We start from the raw sequence: 17,706 nt of genomic DNA, 5'->3' as shown, positions 1-17,706 counted from the left end.
GCCCTCCCCTTGCCGCTCGTGCCAGTGTGTCTGGGTGTAAATTCCTAAAAATGGAACCGCCTGGCCCAAGGGCGGGTGCCTGGGACAGCCCGACAGCCCCTGGCCGCAGGCACCGCCTCGGCATCCGCAGGGGCTGGAGAGAGCAGGAGCCCACTGAGCTCCCGTCCTGGGGGCTCCAGACGGGAGCTGAGGAGGGGGAGTCGGAGGAGGGGCTGCCTTCCGTTTGGCTCCGTGATCCCAGTCCTAAAGCCGGGCCCAGCCACGCCATCCACAGACGCACCACTGAGGTCAGAGAGGGCGAGCTTCTCGCCCACAGCTGCCCAGCGAGCAGCGTCTGAGCCGCGGACCCTGATAGGCCGAGGCCTCTTGGGCTCCAGCATCCCGGCTCCCCATGGAGCTCAGGTCCTTTCTTTCCTGGCTTTTGTCGGAGGCTCACGTCCCCCCAAAAGCTTCGTCCGAAATTCATCTTCCGGCCTCACCCAGCCCCCGCCTTCGGCTGGTCAGGGGGCAGAGCCATCCGTTCCTTCCCCCTTTGGCGTTTTCACGTCGCGTCATCTCTGCAGGAGGATGGGTCTTGATGAAATCTGCTCTTGTTGACTTTCCATGCTCTTTCCCTTTTGGGCAACATCACGGTTGTTCCTGTAGGGAAAGCCAACCTCGTTGTACGGTAAATTAATTCATTCAAGCAACACTGAAAACCACAAGCAAGAAAGTAAGCAGCCGGAACCGGTGTGGCTCAGTGGATAGAGCGTCGGTCTGCGGACTGAAAGGTCCCGGGTTCGATTCCGGTCAAGGGCATGTACATTGGTTGCGGGCACATCCCCAGTGGGGGGTGTGCAAGAGGCAGCTGGTCGATGTTTCTCTCTCATTGGCGTTTCTAGCTCTCTCTCTCTCCCTTCCTCTCTGTAAAAAATCAGTAAAATACCGTATTTTTCGGGGGGGAAAAGTCCCTGCGTCTTATGGTCCAAATATAGCCTACACATATACTTTAAAAAAAAAGTTTTTTACTTGCCCGGCTCTGTGTGGTCTCTGTGTGCTTGCCCAGCTCTAAAATGGTTCTAAATGCTGCTGTTTACTTTACAGGGTTGATTACATGTGTTTATGACTGTGATGTTGGGTTTTAATGCACATAAAATATTTTAGGACACTATTTGTTTCAGAACCTTTTTTTCTTCATTTCCCTTCTCTAAAAACTGGTGCGTCTTATGGTCCGGAGCGTCTTATGGTCCGAAAAATACGGTATATTTCTAAAAAAAAAAAAAAAAAAAGTAAGTAAGCAATCACCAACACCCTCTGTCCTGGGGCAAGGCCTGCTCAGAGCCTGGTAGGCTGGGCAGCGGCCAGAGGGGCCCCGGGCCTTCCAGACCCCGCAGGGTGAGGGAGGGTTTGGCCTAGAGAACAGGAAGTTGGTCTCCGGCCCCATCCCGCAGAAAGGGAACCCCATCCTGCAGAGAGGGAACCCCATCCCGCAGAGAGGGAACCCCATCCCGCAGAGAGGGAACCCCATCCTGCAGAGAGGGAACCCCATCCCGCAGAGAGGGAACCCCATCCCGCAGAGAGGGAACCCCATCCCGCAGAGAGGGAACCCCATCCTGCAGAGAGGGAACCCCATCCTGCAGAGAGAGAACCCCATCCTGCAGAGAGGGAACCCCATCCCGCAGAGAGGGAACCCCATCCCGCAGAGAGGGAACCCCATCCCGCAGAGAGGGAGCCCCATCCTGCAGAGAGAGAACCCCATCCCGCAGAGAGAGAACCCCATCCCGCAGAGAGGGAACCCCATCCTGCAGAGAGGGAACCCCATCCCGGAGAGAGAGAACCCCATCCTGCAGAGAGAGAACCCCATCCCGCAGAGAGGGAACCCCATCCCGCAGAGAGGGAACCCCATCCCGCAGAGAGGGAACCCCATCCCGCAGAGAGGGAACCCCATCCTGCAGAGAGGGAACCCCATCCCGCAGAGAGGGAACCCCATCCCGCAGAGAGGGAACCCCATCCCGCAGAGAGGGAACCCCATCCTGCAGAGAGGGAACCCCATCCCGCAGAGAGGGAACCCCATCCGCAGAGAGGGAACCCCATCCCGCAGAGAGGGAACCCCATCCCTGCAGAGAGGGAACCCCATCCTGCAGAGAGAGAACCCATCCCTGCAGAGAGGGAACCCCATCCCTGCAGAGAGGGAACCCCATCCCTGCAGAGAGGGAACCCCATCCCGCAGAGAGGGAACCCCATCCCGCAGAGAGGGAACCCATCCCGCAGAGAGGGAACCCCATCCCGCAGAGAGGGAACCCCATCCTGCAGAGAGGGAACCCCATCCCGCAGAGAGGGAACCCCATCCGCAGAGAGGGAACCCCATCCTGCAGAGAGGGAACCCATCCTGCAGAGAGGGAACCCCATCCCGCAGAGAGAGAACCCCATCCCGCAGAGAGGGACCCCATCCCGCAGAGAGGGAACCCCATCCCGCAGAGAGGGAACCCCATCCTGCAGAGAGGGAACCCCATCCTGCAGAGAGGGAACCCCATCCCGCAGAGAGAGAACCCCATCCCGCAGAGAGGGAACCCCATCCCGCAGAGAGGGAACCCCATCCTGCAGAGAGGGAACCCCATCCCTCAGAGAGGGAACCCCATCCCGCAGAGAGGGAACCCCATCCTGCAGAGAGGGAACCCCATCCCGCAGAGAGGGAACCCCATCCTGCAGAGAGGGAGCCCCATCCCGCAGAGAGGGAAATGGGGGCTCAGGCCTCGGAGGGGCTGTGGGAAGCTGTGCGGCCTCTGGGGACCTCCCTTCCCCTCCCCCCAGCTCCCTCTCCCCACCCCGGGGTGCCCAGGCCTCCACAGAAGATTTCCGTGGTCCCGGCTGGGGGTGCCAGACTGCAGGGAGGATGCAGTTTCCATGCCAGTCCCCTGCCCGGCTGATTATTCTTACTCCAGACAGGAGAGCATGCAACCCATCACCCCCAACCCCAAGCTCAGCCCCAGCCCCAGCCCCAGCCCCGCGGAGCAGGGAGCGGGAGGAGAGGGGGAAAGGGAGGGGGGAGAGAGGAGGAGGGTGGAGGGGAGGACATGAGGGGTAAGGAGGGGGCTGGAGAGGAGGGAGAGAAGGGGAGGAGGGAGAGGGTTAGTGGAATAAACACGGAGGGGGTGAAGGAGTAGGAGGGGAGGGAGGCCGGAAGGAGAGGATTAGGTAGAGAGGGGAGGGGAGGAAGAGGGGAGAGGAGGGAGAGGGGGAGGAGGGAGAGGGGGAGGAGGGAGAGGGGGAGAAGGAAGCCGGGAGGGGGGAGCTAGGAAGAAGCACCCCTCTTGGCAGCTCCTGAGCAGGTAGGAGCCGGGGAGATACACAGATGAATAATTTACTACGGAAATGCAAAAAGAATTGAGAAACTCTCCATCCATAAATATTTATTTTCCCAAGCCGCCCCTCCCGACTCTCCCCGTGGCTGGCCCCGGTCCTCTCCCTTTGGGGTCCCCCTGCTCCCCTCTCTCTCTCCTCTCCGCGGGGGCGGGTGCTCCCGGCTCTGTGTCCCCTCCGTCCTCTCTGCTGTCTGTTTCCCTCCACCGGCTCTCCATCTGGGGGGGGGGGGGTCTCCTTATCTCTGCCCCCCCTTCTGTCTGGGACCCGGCTCCCACCCGCCCATCAAGGGCCAGAGGTCGGGGTGTGGGGCCCACCAGGGGAGGGGGTACCCCTTTGAATGCCGGAGTGGAGAGGTCGTTTCCCTGGCAACCAGCTTCCTGGAGGCTGTGGGTTAAGCAGCTGCCTCCGGGGGCGGGGGGCGGGCATGGCCCCCCCTCAGCACCATCTCCTCCCCCCCTCCCCCCCGGCCCTGCAGCGGGCGGTTCGGAGGCACTGGGACCTGCGAGGCGTGGAGGGGGTCCTAGCAGTTAACCAGGCAGACAGGTAATGGGGGGCTATCGGCGGGGCCCCCAGAGCCGGAGAGGCTAAGGGCCGGTGTGGACTGAGACCGAGCTGAGTTCTAATCTTGGTCCTGCTTCTTCCCGCAGCTTGGCCCACCCAGCCCCTCCGAGCCCCCTCCGTGCCCCATCTGTACCCCCCTCCGTGCCCCTCCGTGCCCCCTCCGTGCCCCCTCCGTGCCCCCTCCGTGCCCCCTCCGTGCCCCTCCGAGCCCCCTCCGTGCCCCATCTGTACCCCCTCCATGCCCCATCTGTACCCCCCTCCGTGCCCCCTCCGTGCCCCCTCCGTGCCCCCTCCGTGCCCCCTCCGTGCCCCATCTGTACCCCCTCCGTGCCCCATCTGTACCCCCCTCCGTGCCCCATCTGTACCCCCCTCCGTGCCCCCTCCATGCCCCCTCCGTGCCCCATCTGTACCCCCCTCCGTGCCCCATCTGTACCCCCCTCCGTGCCCCCTCCGTGCCCCCTCTGTGCCCCATCTGTACCCCCCTCCGTGCCCCCCTCCATGCCCCCCTCCGTGCCCCCCTCCATGCCCCCCTCCGTGCCCCCCTCCGTGCCCCATCTGTACCCCCTCCATGCCCCCCTCCGTGCCCCCTCCGTGCCCCCTCTGTGCCCCCTCCGTGCCCCCTCCGTGCCCCCTCCGTGCCCCATCTGTACCCCCTCCGTGCCCCCTCCATGCCCCCTCCATGCCCCCCTCCGTGCCCCCCTCTGTACCCCCCTCCATGCCCCATCTGTACCCCCCTCCGTGCCCCCTCCGTGCCCCCCTCCGTGCCCCCCTCCGTGCCCCCTCCGTGCCCCCCTCCGTGCCCCCTCCGTGCCCCCCCCCCAGCCCCCATCTGTGCTGGGGCTGCGGCAGCGCCACCTGCAAGGCTGGCCCTGAGGCCCTGTCCCTCCTTTGATTCACAGCCGGAAGGGCCCTGAGCGAAAGGCCCTGTGGGCACCGAGGGACCTGGGCGGGGAGCCAGCGGCCACTTAGCGCAGTGACCCCCCCCCGCCCCCGAGAGCTGGGACCTGAGGACCCACCGGGCGGCCCTGGCTCCTCCCTCCAGCCCGGCGCGGCCTCGGCGGGTGGGAAGGAGGCAGGGGGCCTGGCCCTGGGCGGCGCAGAGGGCGGTTATTGACGGTCTCGGGCGCTGCTGAGCCGGCTGCAGGCCCTCGGCCAGCGCTGGGCGCTCTGCGGGGAGCTCAGCTCTAAACGCTGCCGCCCCTCCCTGCGCAGGTGCGGGGGCTCTGAGGCCGGACAGGCCTGGCTGCAGAGCTCTCCCAGGGAGGGCACAGCTACAGGGCCACCCCCTGCCCCAGCCCGCCACGCCGGCCAACACAACACACACGCGCACCCCCCACACGCACACACCTGTGTGCAGCAAACACGCTGTCCTCATACCCGGCTCTCCACGCGGCCCGGCCCTGCGCGTGTGAGGCCTGGGCCACGCCACTAGGAAAGGATTTCTCCAGAGCCTGTGGTTCTAGGCTCCGTGCCCCGAAGGTTCTAGACTCTGAGCCACATGCCCTCAGTGCCTCAGGATTACCCAACTGAACTTAGAACCTGGTCCCCCAGGAATGATGGGAGTAAGGGTGCGAGCCCCCCAAGATCCCCCCGCCAGGGAGTGGAGGGGCTGTGGTGGGGCCCCAGACCCTCCCGCACGCCCACGCTCGCAGGCCATGGCTGTCCAGTCCTGCTCCCTCCCCCTCCCCCTGGCTGCTGGCTCCTGTGGGGGAGGACGGAGGGAGGACGGAGGAAAGCCGGAGGCATGGAGGACGCTCAGGGCTGTGCTGCCCGAGGGGAGCTGGGCTCACGGTGGGGCCAGAGGCCAGGCAGCGGAGTGACCTGCATCCGGAGGCTCCCAGGCAGGGAGGCCCCGAGGGCTTAGCAGGTCAGAGAGGCCCGGCCCCTGAGGCTCCCGGTCCTCTGTGTCAGAGCAGGCGCGGGATGGGGAGCCGAGGCCTGGGGTTCGGTCCCGGAGCTGGCTGTGTGCCCTGGGCATGCCCTCTCCCTCTCTGGGCCTCAGTAAAGGTAAGAGGGCTCGGCTCCTTCATCTGCAAGGATTCTTCCAGGAGGAACAGAGGAGGGTTCCCAGCTCCCGCGGCCTCTCTTGGGCACCAGCAGCTCCCCACAGGCTGTGCTGGGGGTGGGGCGTGAGCCCGGCACGGACCTGGTCGTGGGGAGCCGGGGTGCAGAGGGCACCCTCCCGGCACCAGTCCCGGCCTGGAGTGTGAGCAGCACTAGGGTCCCCACATCCCTTCGGCGCCCACGACAGGCTTTGCCCTATTGTCTTGTTTAGTCTGTGCGACAGCCGCACGCATAGCTACCATTCTTATCCCCATTTTCCAGGTGAGGAAACTGAGACCCAGAGAGGCGAGTGCCTGGCGGAGCTCACTCAGCTGGCAATTTGGGGCGCAATTTGATTTTTATTGGGGGAGGGTGCAATTTGAGAATGAGTTATTAACAGTGAATTTTTTTGCATTTCTTAGGGCTCTAGGGGCCTCATATATAAATATATTGTATATTGTGACATATATGCATTTCATTTCTCTATTCTATATCTTGAAACTTTATTTGCCGTTTTTTCATATCACGTCATATTATCATCATTATTTTAAACAATTTCTTAGTGATGTCTTCCTCTGTACTTCAATTGTCCTTTTGTGTGTTTTTTTCTTTTCTTTTTTTTTTTCTCTTTCACGGATGCCGTGTTCTTTGGAAACTGGCTTAGACCAGTCAGTGGCCTTTGAGGCTTCCTCCCTGCGAACAGGAGTTCACTTTCTGAATGATAAGAATTTATGTCATGGGATGGGGGGTATTAGGGTTTTAGGTGCTTAGGTGGGGCATGGCCAGCAAAAGGTTGGGGACCACTGGTCCCCAGTGGAAATGGGGGCAGGACACTCCGGGCGAGGGCTGACCTGAGCACAGGCCTGGCAAGGACTGAGGGGTGTGGCGTGGGGGGCGGTGAGATGGGGCAGAGGCCCGCCGTCAGCACCCGGAGGTCCCGGTTATCCGTGCCGAGCGACAAACCCCAAACAGGTGGCCTCACACAGTGTATGCACCTCCCTGGTGGGCCGGGGGGCTGGGCTCGGCCGGGCGGTTCTTAGGTGGAGTCCTCGGACTGGGGCTGGGTCCCCTGGAGGCTCCCGGGCTGGTGCCCATGCTGGCCTCCGCCGGTGCCCAGAGGCCCTCGCCTGCAGCTCAAGACACAGGGGCCCGGATGCTCACCCTTTCCTCACAAGGAGCCGCACATCCGCCCTCTCTCCCAGCTGCCACCCCTCGTTCTCCTTCAGCTCCCTCCTGGCCCGGGCTCCCACTTCCTCCAGGGCCCCAGCCTCCAGGTGGCCCCCAGGACCCGTGCCCCGTGCAGGTGCCGCCGGCTGGGTGAGGCGTCACCCCAGAAACTTTATCCTGATGCTGACTGCTCCTTCTCTGAGCTTTGATGGTCTGTCCCCCTCCCCCACCGCGGACCTGGTCCTGTCCGCCCCCCACTCCTGCCCCAGCCAGACCAGTTACTCTCCAGACCAGGGGCCCTTGCCTGTTCTGTCCGGAGGCCTGGGGTGTCCTCCCTTGTCGCTGGGCCGGCTGTTGGTCCTCAGGGACTCCCCGGGGCCTTTCTTCCTGGGGAGCTGCTCCGAGCCGGTGGCCATGGTCTGCTCCCGGTGTCTGTCCTGGAGGAGGAGAGTCTCGTGGTCTGGAATCTTTCGGGCCCGGCGGTGTGGTGGCCGGTGCTGGCGGAGGATGGCTTTGTTCCACCCAGTCCCACTCCCTCCCACCCCATCCTGCACCCCTGTTCTTCCCTGGTCTGCATCCCCAGTCAGACCGGGGGTCCCCACTCCCATTGGTGCACTGAGCCTCCGTTCTCCCGTCTGCAGGACGGGGAACCCAGCACGGCGCCCCTAGAGCTGCCGTGCGGACAGGTGAAGCGGCACTGCCGTGCGTGTCACTGAGCTCAGGCATGCCAACTGCTGTTGCCCCGTCTTGTCTGGCCTCCTGTCGCCGCAGCCCCTGCTCCAAGCTGCCCTTCCTGAACTTTCCGTCTTTGCCAGGGACACTCCGTGGCTCCCGCCCTTCCCCCAGGACAGGAGCACTCCAGCTGAGTCTTTCCGGGGTTTTCCAGGAGACTTCCTGCCCAGCGGCCAGCAGCCCTTCAGGGAGGAGCGGGTTTCCTCCCAGGGGCCCTCGCTCCCCCCCCCCCCCCCCCACCAGGGAGCCAGGCGCCCCGGGCCGGGCCCACACACCTCTCAGCGGCCAAGCGGCGCTAGGAGCAGGGCTGCTGGCCCTCCCTGGGTCGTGGGGGGCAATGGGCTCCTCGGCCCGCTCAGGGCAGCCTCAGGCTCTGAGTGAGGCCAGGAAGCACGCGAATCCCCGTCCTCACCGATCCCCGTCTTTCCTGGCTGAATGTCACCCTGATTGAGTGGTTGGAAAACGAAGAGAACATTTGTTCTTTTGGGGAAAAAAAAGACACTTTTCTCCATTTACAAAAGTAATGCATGTTAATTGTGGTAATTCTGAAATTAAGATAAGCCAAAGAGAAAACTCCGAATGCTTGCAGGCCCTGAGCCTGTGGCCTCCCTGTGAGTGAGGGGGAGCCCGCAGGGGTCAGGGGCTCCCTGGGTTTGCACGGCGGAGCCCGGGTTTCTCCCGCCCACAGCCCCCCGCCTGCCGCTCACAGAGCCCCCGGCCCGGCCTGCCCTGCTTCCCAACACGGCCGGGGTTCCGAGGCGGGCAGTTTGGGAAGCACTCAGAGCCCGCTGCGGGGAGGCCTCGCACTCACAGGCCAGGCCTCTGCTGTGGACCCCGAGGAGGTCCCGGGCGGTGATGGCAGCGGCAGCGCCTCCTCGGCACCCTGACCAGCGAGCCCCCCGGCACATCCGGGACTTTTCTGGAGCCGGTACTGAGGGGCTCCCCCCACATTCGCTCCTCTTCTGCCCAGGACATTCTGGTAAAGTAGGGGCCATCTTCATCCCTGTCCTGCAGGTGAATGAGCTGAGGCTGGGGCAGGGCGACCACATGCCACTGCCCACAAACGGGGGCCCTTCCCCCCACAGCGTCCCGCCTCCCTCCACCTCCACCCCCAGCCAAACCTCTAGATCTGGAACACCAGCTGCTGTGCCCGGGCCAGGCTGGCGCAAGGTGGCACCCAGCTCACGCTGTCCCTGCCCACGGACCGGGCGCCCTGGTGACAGACAGGCCACAGCACGTGCCTGGCTGGGCTGGAAGGAGTGAGGGGAGGGGGTGGGACCCGGTCGAGGGGAGCCAGGAGACAGCAGATGGGGGGGGGGGGCATAGGACGTCGGCAGGGGACCCCGGCTGCCGGCGGGAGCCACGGCAGTGAACAGCCACGTGAGGAGAGTCCTTCTGGGGGAAGCCCTGGCCGGGAGGGACCGCGGCGATGGCGGCGGTTCTATTAAAAGCGTCCTCATTACCCAGCGTTAATTATTAATGGGCGCGGGCAGACGGGGCGGGAAAGCCCAGCCTGGCGCGGCTCTGGCCTCCGGAGCAAACGGCTCTGGTTCCCGGCCAGGAGCCCGGCGTGGCAGCGCCGGCTGGGGAGGCAGTGGCCGCCGGAGGCAGGCCCAAGGCCGTGACGGATGTAACCGCCTGGCACTTTCCTAATAAAATACCACAGACGCTCAGGTTGGATAAAACAAAAACCCAGACGCAAATGCAGCCAGCGGTGCTCACAAGAAACGCTTCAAACCGGGGGACACAGGCAGTTGAACCATAGGTTGTGCACAGTTATCAGAGGCAAGTTCAAGAGGTCAGTGTCGATAAAGACTGCAGGTCAGAGTAAAGATCTGATGTCCTGGACAGCATTAGACCCAACCAGGGGGAGAAGGACACTCATAGAAGGACAAACAAGAAAAGCCACCAGCCCTAGCTGGTGTGGCTCAGTGGACAGAGCGCTGGCCTGTGGATTGAAGGGTTCCTGGTTCGATTCTAGTCAAGGGCACATGCTTGGGTTGCGGGTTCAATTCCCCAGTGGGTGGCGTGCAGGAGGCAACCAATCAGTGATTCTCTCTCACCATTGATGATTCTCTCTCTCTCCCCCTCTCTCTTCCTCCCTGAAGTCAATAAAAATATATTAATAAAATTAAAAAAAAGAGCCACCAAAGAAAGCTTAACACACTCCTGTCTGACGTATTTAAAAAGGACCCCCTCCCGTTTGTGAAGGATCCGGATAATATCAATATAATGAATGAGGTTGACTTAATAACTGAACTTTGTACCTTACAAATAAAAGGCACGCCGTCCTCTGCTGGAGCCCGTCAGACACGTACGAAAAGCGATCACATGTCAAGCCGTGAAGAAAAATCCAATACACGCCCCGAAGCACACGGAGTGGTCACTCCGGCCACAGGGCACTGAAGCCAGGAATTGTTCACAGAGGTTTAAACGAAAAAGCCAACCATTCGAAAATTAAAAACCACTTTGGTAAACACCTCTAAATAAAACCCACGTGACAAACGATTAGGAAAGAGCCCTGCGCACACCACACACCATAGGAAGGCAGTTAAAATGTTACAGGCAGGCCCTGCCCGGCGTGGCTCAGTGGCTGGGGCATTAGCCTGCGGACTGGAGGGTCCCAGGTTCACTTCCGGCCAAGGACACCTGCAGGGGTTGCAGGCTTGATCCCCAGGAGGCAGCCAATCAATGATCTTCTCTCATCCCTGATGTTTCTCTCTTTCTCCCTTCCTCTCTGAAATCAATAAGGAAATGAATTCTTTAAAAAATGTTACAGGGAGGGAACTGCATAGTGCAATGTTGTGCATTTCTTAAATAAGAGGGGTTGGAAGTCAATAAAGATAAGACACAGAATTTAATAAATTAGAGAAGACAATAGGAATGAAAGACAAATGTATGACTTGGTTTTTTTTGAAAGTCTAATAAGTTAGGTAAACTTCTAGCAGATCCAGAGCTAATAAGCAGCGAGGAAAGCATGCACCAGAATAGGAACCAAAAACTTTTAAAATTAAATTATATTAAGTAAAGCCTGATGGTAATGAATTTGGAAATATGAATAGGCAGATGTGTTTGTAGGAACACACATCGAACCAAAACCAATTCAACGAGTAGGAGAAAACCAAAAAGCCTATTACAGCGGAGTAAATTGGAAAGGCCGGGGGGAGGGAGGAGCTGCTTGCTGGAGAAGTGGGGGCTCTGACACTTGCATCGTGGATATTCGCGTATTTCAGATGTTCCGCTCGCTTAATGGGGTAGCTGAACCCTAACCAGTTTGGCTCAGTGAATAGAGCGTCAGCCTGCAGACTCAAGGATCCCAGGTTCGATTCCAGGGAAGGGCATGTACCTTGGCTGCGGGCATATCTTTGCTCATCACAGCCTTGATATAGGGCTTTGTTTTCTTCTTCCTTAGATAATCCTTTGTTAGTCTTTGTCTCAAATGTCTTTAGTTTGCTCTCCTCTTGAAAGACAGTGTAGCTGAAAGAAAGGTTAGGTCAACCAGTAACTTCTTTCACTACCTTGAAGATATTATGGTTGCACTTTCTTTTGGCCTTTATTGTCAATGTTGGTGTGTGTGTGTGTGTGTGTGTGTGTGTGTGTGTGTGTGTGATCTTGGTTAAAGTCATGTTCTGGAGTCCCAGGCTGCCTGGGTCTAAGTCCTGGCCCTCCCATTACCCACTGTGTAATTTTGTGTAATTTTGTGCCGTTAGCCACTGCTCACATTCTGCTATGTGGGCTGGGCTCAGCTGGGCAGTTCTTCTGCTGGCCTTGCCCAGGGTCACTCATGTGGCCGCTCTCACCTGGGCCTGGCTGGGGTGGACAGTTCAGGATGCTCTCACTCAACAGCCTGGCAGTTGGCAGTGGCTGTCAGGTGGGTCGCCTCGGCTCTCTTCCGCCAGAAGTCTAAGTTTGTGGGAGGCTTCCTGACAGGATAGCAGAAGTGACCTAAGCAAAGGTAGAAGTTGCTGGGCTTCTGAATGAAGGCCTGGCGTGGGCAGTCACACAATATTGTCTCCACTGCATTCCACAGGCCAAAGCAAGTCTCCAGGTAAGTTCAGATTCCAGGGCGGGACACAGACCCAGCGTCTTCCTCACGGAAAGTGTCCTCTGAGGGGAGGAGCTGCAAAGGCACATCACAAAAGGGCACGTACAGGCATGGAGAACCTGATTCTCCAGGGGCCATTGTTGTACTAAAAACTACCTGCCTCGCCTGAAGTCATAATGATCGCTTGGACTTTCTGTGCTTTTATTTTTCTATCTTTAAAATTCTATAACATAAAGAGCTAATATGCTAATTAGGCCTAATAGCAGAAGGACCATCTGGACAGACTTCCGGATGAAGCCAGAGCTGCAAGGGCCTAGTCCAGTGGTCGGCAAACTGTGGCTCACAAGCCATGTGTGGCTCTTTGGCCCCTTGAGTGTGGTTCTTACACAAAAAACCACGTGTGGGCAAGCACATATAGTGTAATTGAAACTTGGTGGCTCATGCGCAGAAGTCGGTTTTTGGCTCTCAAAAGAAATTTCAGCCGAAACCAGTTTGGCTCAGTGGGTAGAGCATAGGTCTGTGGACTAAAGGGTCCCAGGTTTGATTCCGGTCAAGGGCATGTACATTGGTTGCAGGCACATCCCCGGTGGGGGGTGTGCAGGAGGCAGCTGGTCGATGCTTCTCTCTCATCGATGTTTTTAGCTATCTATCCCTCTCCCTTCCTCTTTGTGAAAAATCAATAAAATATATTTAAAAAAAAAAAAGAAAGAAATTTCAATCGTTGTACTGTTGATATTTGACTCTGTTGATTAATGAGTTTGCCGACTACTAGTCCCTTGCATGAATTTTGTGCATTGGGCCTCTAGTGTCGATAATAATAAGAGCATTATGTTGAAGACTTAATGAGCTACCCTGGGAAGTGCTGGCAAAACTATGCTCTTGTTATGTGTGTTAGGTGATCTTTTCTTCTGGTTGCTCTATGCCATTTTCTTTGTCTTTAGTGTATGTATCTAATTTTAGATTCACTGTTATTTATCTTTCTTGGGATTGATGTACTTGGGAGTCTTGTCTTTCATTACTTCTCCAATATTCTCGGACATCATCCTGTCGATTATGATCGCTCCTCCTTCTCTTCTCCTCTAAGACACCCTGGACTTTCTCACTCAATTGTGTTTCCATTTTCAATCCTTTCTATCCCTTTGTCTTTGCAGGCTACTTCCTGGGTAACTCCCTCGGTCCCAGCTTCCGGTTCATGAGCACTTCTTTGGCTGTGTCTAATCTGCTAGTCAGCCCACCCACTGAAACTTTCATTTCAGTGACTGCGTTCTTAGAAGATCTTCACTTCCCTACAAATCTGCCTTTTCTTCTCACGATGTCTTTCCATTTTCATGTGGTTTCTTCCAAGGACTTAAAGCACACGTGTTTGATAGTCTCTTCTGGGCTGTGTGATTAGCTCAGTTTCTTGGTCGGCAAGTCTTCCGGTGGTGAAGCATCCACCTTGCGGATTCTGTTTCTAGCCCAATGCAAGAAAGAGCTCCTGGCTCCTCCCAACCTCCGGCACCTGGGAGTTTCCCATCCTTTCTTTTAAGAACCATTATTTTTGTTCTTGCATTTTGTTGGTATTCTTCAGCAGGAGGAGAGTCACCATGAGCCCAGCCCAGAGTCAAATTAAATATATTGTAAAGGGATCATTTAAAACGGGCAGGGGAAATATGGACTATTTATTCCATGATACTAAGACAACAGCTCAATAATTGGGAAAGAGGCAATTAGCCTTAATACACACCATAACTAAAACAAATTGCAGACCGGACAAAAACGTAGCCATGAACGTGAAGCCGTAAAAGTGCTGGGTGGGAATAATGTGAGTGGGAAAGGCCTGTTTAATTATTCAGCTGATTATAAAATCCTCCCGAGGCTCCAAGGACAAGGAAGTTAAAAAGGTGTGTGCGTTGTAGAAATATGAGAAAAACTAAAAAAGCAAGTGACCAATTAAGAAGATATTTACAAGGTAAAATGAAGGCTCAACATCCTTAATCCACAAGGAGCTTTCTTATACCCAGAGGACAATACCTAACAGGGGATTGGGCAAAAGACACGAATCAGGAAGAAAATAAGAAATATCAGCGACCAACAAGCATATGGAAATACACTGAGTGGTCACATTATTATGATCTCTGAACGCATGATAATCTGGCCACTCAGTGTGTATGTGTGTGTGTTTGTGTGTGTGTGTGTGTGTGTGTGTGTGTGTGTGTATGAGGCCCGGTGCATGAATTTGTGCATGGGTGGGGAGGGGATATGGGTGATTAGCCGGCCTGCCTGCTGGTTGAACTCCTGGTCGAGAGGGAAATTTGCATATTAGCCTTTTATTCTATAGAATATACACTGAATGGCCCAATTATTATGCGTTCAGAGATCATCATAATCTGGCCACTCAGTGCAGGTTCTTCTCCACTTAGAGCAGAAGAAATGCACATGAAAACAAGAGGTCCTTTTTCACTCCATCCAACTGGCCACCCGTTTTAAAAGATGGGACTGCCCTGGGGGTTTGGGGAGAGGGGATTCTGCTCTGCCTCTTCCCGGGTAGGCGTGTGTGGTGGCTTCAGCAGCAGCCCCAGAAGGTCGGCCCACACCCTCATCCCCGCAAACGTGACCTTGTCTGGAAACGGGGGTCTTGGCCGATATAATTAGGTAAAGGGTCTTGAGATGAGGAGTTTGTCCTGGTTACGGGACAGTGTCCTCACCAGAGATTCCCAGGGGCTGAGATAGACAGGAGGCGGCCACTGGCCACAGAGGCAGCGGCTAAGGGATGGGGCTGCAAACCGGGGCCTGTGGGCGGGCAGAGCTGGAAAACGGGGGAGGCTCTGCCTCTCGCATCTCCAGGGGAGCCGGCCCTGGACACCCTGGGCTTGGACCTCTGGCCTCTGGGCTGTGAGAGCCCGTGTCCGTTCCGTTAAGCCACAGGCTGTGTGATGTGTGACAGCCGCCATAGGAATTGCTGGAGGGCAGTTGGCAGCACCTAGAGCCCATCGCACTTCCCACCCGCGTCCCCCTCCTGGAAATGACTCCGAACTAACAGCCGGGGACTCGCCAGCAGCTCCGGCAGGATGTCCACCAAACCGCCTTCTCCCAGGAAGGCTGGCTGATGGAGGGCTGGCTGAAGAAGACAGATAAAGCAGTGCCCACAGAGGAGGGTGCCTCCGTCCCTTTCCTCCTGTAATTCTCACCGCCCTGGAGGGCAGGATGGGCAGCTCCAGGGCAGGAGGTGGGTCAGAGGGGTGGGCTCCCTGCCCAAGGTCACACAGCCGAGGAGCTGCAAGTGGCCTCCAAGCCTGGCCCTGCACAGGCCCACCCACCCCAGGTGCAGTGGGGCCGGGCCAGGGAAGGACAGAGGGACGTGGGGGGCGGAGTGCCTGGAGGATAAGGCGGCCGAGCACGTCCTCACTTTGCAGAAACAAGAAGTGCGTTCCCTGTGCACAGACAGAGGCTGGCAGGCTGCGCGGTAACGGGAGGTTACCTCTGGGGATGGGCCCGGCGGCTTTCATTTTCTACTGCGAACACGCCAAGCTTCTGGAGTCAGAACAGAATATGAAACACACACACACACACACACACACACACACACACACACACACCCCGCTCCCGGTGTGGGCCATGACCGCCCCCCGCCCCACCGGGGCTGGTCCTGGGGCCGGGGTGCACCCAGGCCCTGACTCCCCTGCCCTTGGTCTCCTCCCGGAGCGGCCGAGCCTCCTGCTCCCGCTCCCTGGCTGCGCATCGATTTTTCCATCCTTCAGAGAAGCGCCCGCGGAAAAGGAAAGAGCATCTTTGGATCAATGAGCAGAGGCTGCAGCCAGGGCCCGGAGTCCGCAGGCCTCTGCCTGTCCCCGCCCGCCCCCCCCCCCCCCCCTCGCCGGGGCCTGAGGGGAGGGGGAGGGGCTCGGTGGGGCAGAGGCAGGCCGCTGGGCTGCCCTCGGGGGGCTGTGCGGTCCGTGGTGTGGGCACAGGAGGGTGCAGAGTGGGGTGTTTTGCCACATGCTGGGCACAAGGCCCCCCACCCCCACCCCCGCCTCTGCCTGCAGAAGCACCTCCCGTCAGCTCACCGCTCAGTCCGAGGAAGGTGCCCGTGCCCGCCCATGGCCCTGAGAGGGGTGCATGCATGTGTGTCCTCTGGGGCGGGCATGGGCTCTCCCACGGCAGTCCCTGCCCTGCCTGCCCATCACTCACAGGAGGCAGGTAAAGTCAGACGGAACTCCCGGTGCCGCCTGAGTCCTGCTGGGGTGGCAGCCATGGTGGCCGGGTCCCTGATGTTACCCTCCCTCTGCACCGTCAGGGAAGAGGGAGGAATCCCGGTCCTCAGAGGCGCTGGGACCCGGCCTGGAGGGAGGTCAGTGAAGACTTCCTGGAGCAGCTGGGGCCTGCACCGGCCTTGAAGAGAGGCGTGTGAGAAGAGTTTTTTGTTTGTTTGTTTGTTTGTTTGTTTGCTTGTTTGTTTTAAATATGAGAAAGCAAAGTGCCCTTTGGCCTCTATGGATGCTCCCAGTGCTGTGAGATGAAGGCAGCAGCAGACCAGCCGATGGGGCTGTGAGAAAGGTGATGCCCAGCCATCGTGTGCACACAGTAACGGTGACCTGTTCCTGTTACTGTTATTGGTGCCTTTGTTGTTACTGCCATGTTGGTAGAGCCCTCGGCCCAGGGCCAGGCGCCCACACACCTGGGAGTCATCGCCGGGATCCCATCCTCCTCCTCCTCAGCTTCCTGGGCCGGCGCACGTGAGGCTGGGCCCAGCTGATACCCGCTCCCCAGAGCAGCGACTCCGTGGGAGGGCCCCGCCGGCACCCAGCTCTGCCCTCCTGCCTGCACTGCTCACGCCCCGCCCCGCACACGTCCGAGGCAGGCGGTCCTGGGTGAGTCCCCCGCCCCCTCCCTCCGTCGCAGCCGGCCGTGCGTCTGGCCAGCCGGCCATCCTTCTTTCTTGCTGGCAGGCGAGCCATTAGCCCAGGCGAGAGCCGGCCTGCAGCCCAGCACGAATGCAGCCCCGCCATTAGCGGAGGCCCAGCCCGCCCCTCGCTCCCGCTCCCTGGGGCAGCTTGCCCAAGGCCCGTCCCCGAGGGCAGGACTGAGGCTGAGCCGGGGGTTCTGGGCCCACACGGACACTGTGTAGGCTGCTCACGCCCACGGGTGCTGCCCAGAGGCCCAGGGCAGCTGTGGGCCGGCCCGCCCGCCGCCCGCCAGGCCGAGGGCCCTGGCACAGGCTGCGTTTGCGCGGGAGGCCGTGCCCTTGTCCGATCCTCAAAGGAGGTGAGAAGCCGAGGCCCTGCCCGTCTTTCTGTTCAACGGCACTTTCATTGCTTCCTTTTGGAGTTGAGTCCTATGACGCTCATGGGGGGTATAAGGTTGAGTACCCATCGCCATGAGCAGGGAACAAAGCGGCTCATGTCCCCCAAGAGCTCGTCCTGTCCCTCTGTGGTCACCTCCTCCCCTCAGGCCTCACCCGGCAGCCACGGGTCTGGTCCCCGAGGCTCTCGTTCTGTCTTTTAGGAAATGAACCCATGGGTGACCATTTGAGAATGGCCTTTTCCACCCAACGTAATGGCCTTGAGCTCCAGCCCCGCTGTGTGTGTCCGTCGTGTGTCCGTCGTGTGGTGAAGTCCGTGGCAGGGTGGACCCGTGTCCTCACCCAGCCACCTCTGAAGGCCATTAGGGTTATGACAAATGAAGCTGCAGTGAACATCTGTGCTTCTGTGCCCAGGAACACACACAGCGTTGCGTGGACCTAGGTTTTCGGTTTCCTGGGATAGATGCCCAGGAGGAGAATGGCTGCATCGTAGGACACGGGTGGGATTAACTTTTTAAGAACCTGCCAGACTGTT

This window comes from Pipistrellus kuhlii, unplaced genomic scaffold (assembly GCF_014108245.1).
Source record: "Pipistrellus kuhlii isolate mPipKuh1 unplaced genomic scaffold, mPipKuh1.p scaffold_m20_p_53, whole genome shotgun sequence".
NCBI classification, from domain to species: domain Eukaryota; kingdom Metazoa; phylum Chordata; class Mammalia; order Chiroptera; family Vespertilionidae; genus Pipistrellus; species Pipistrellus kuhlii.
The sequence above is the reverse complement of the archived record's forward strand: the minus strand, read 5'-3'. Positions refer to the sequence as shown.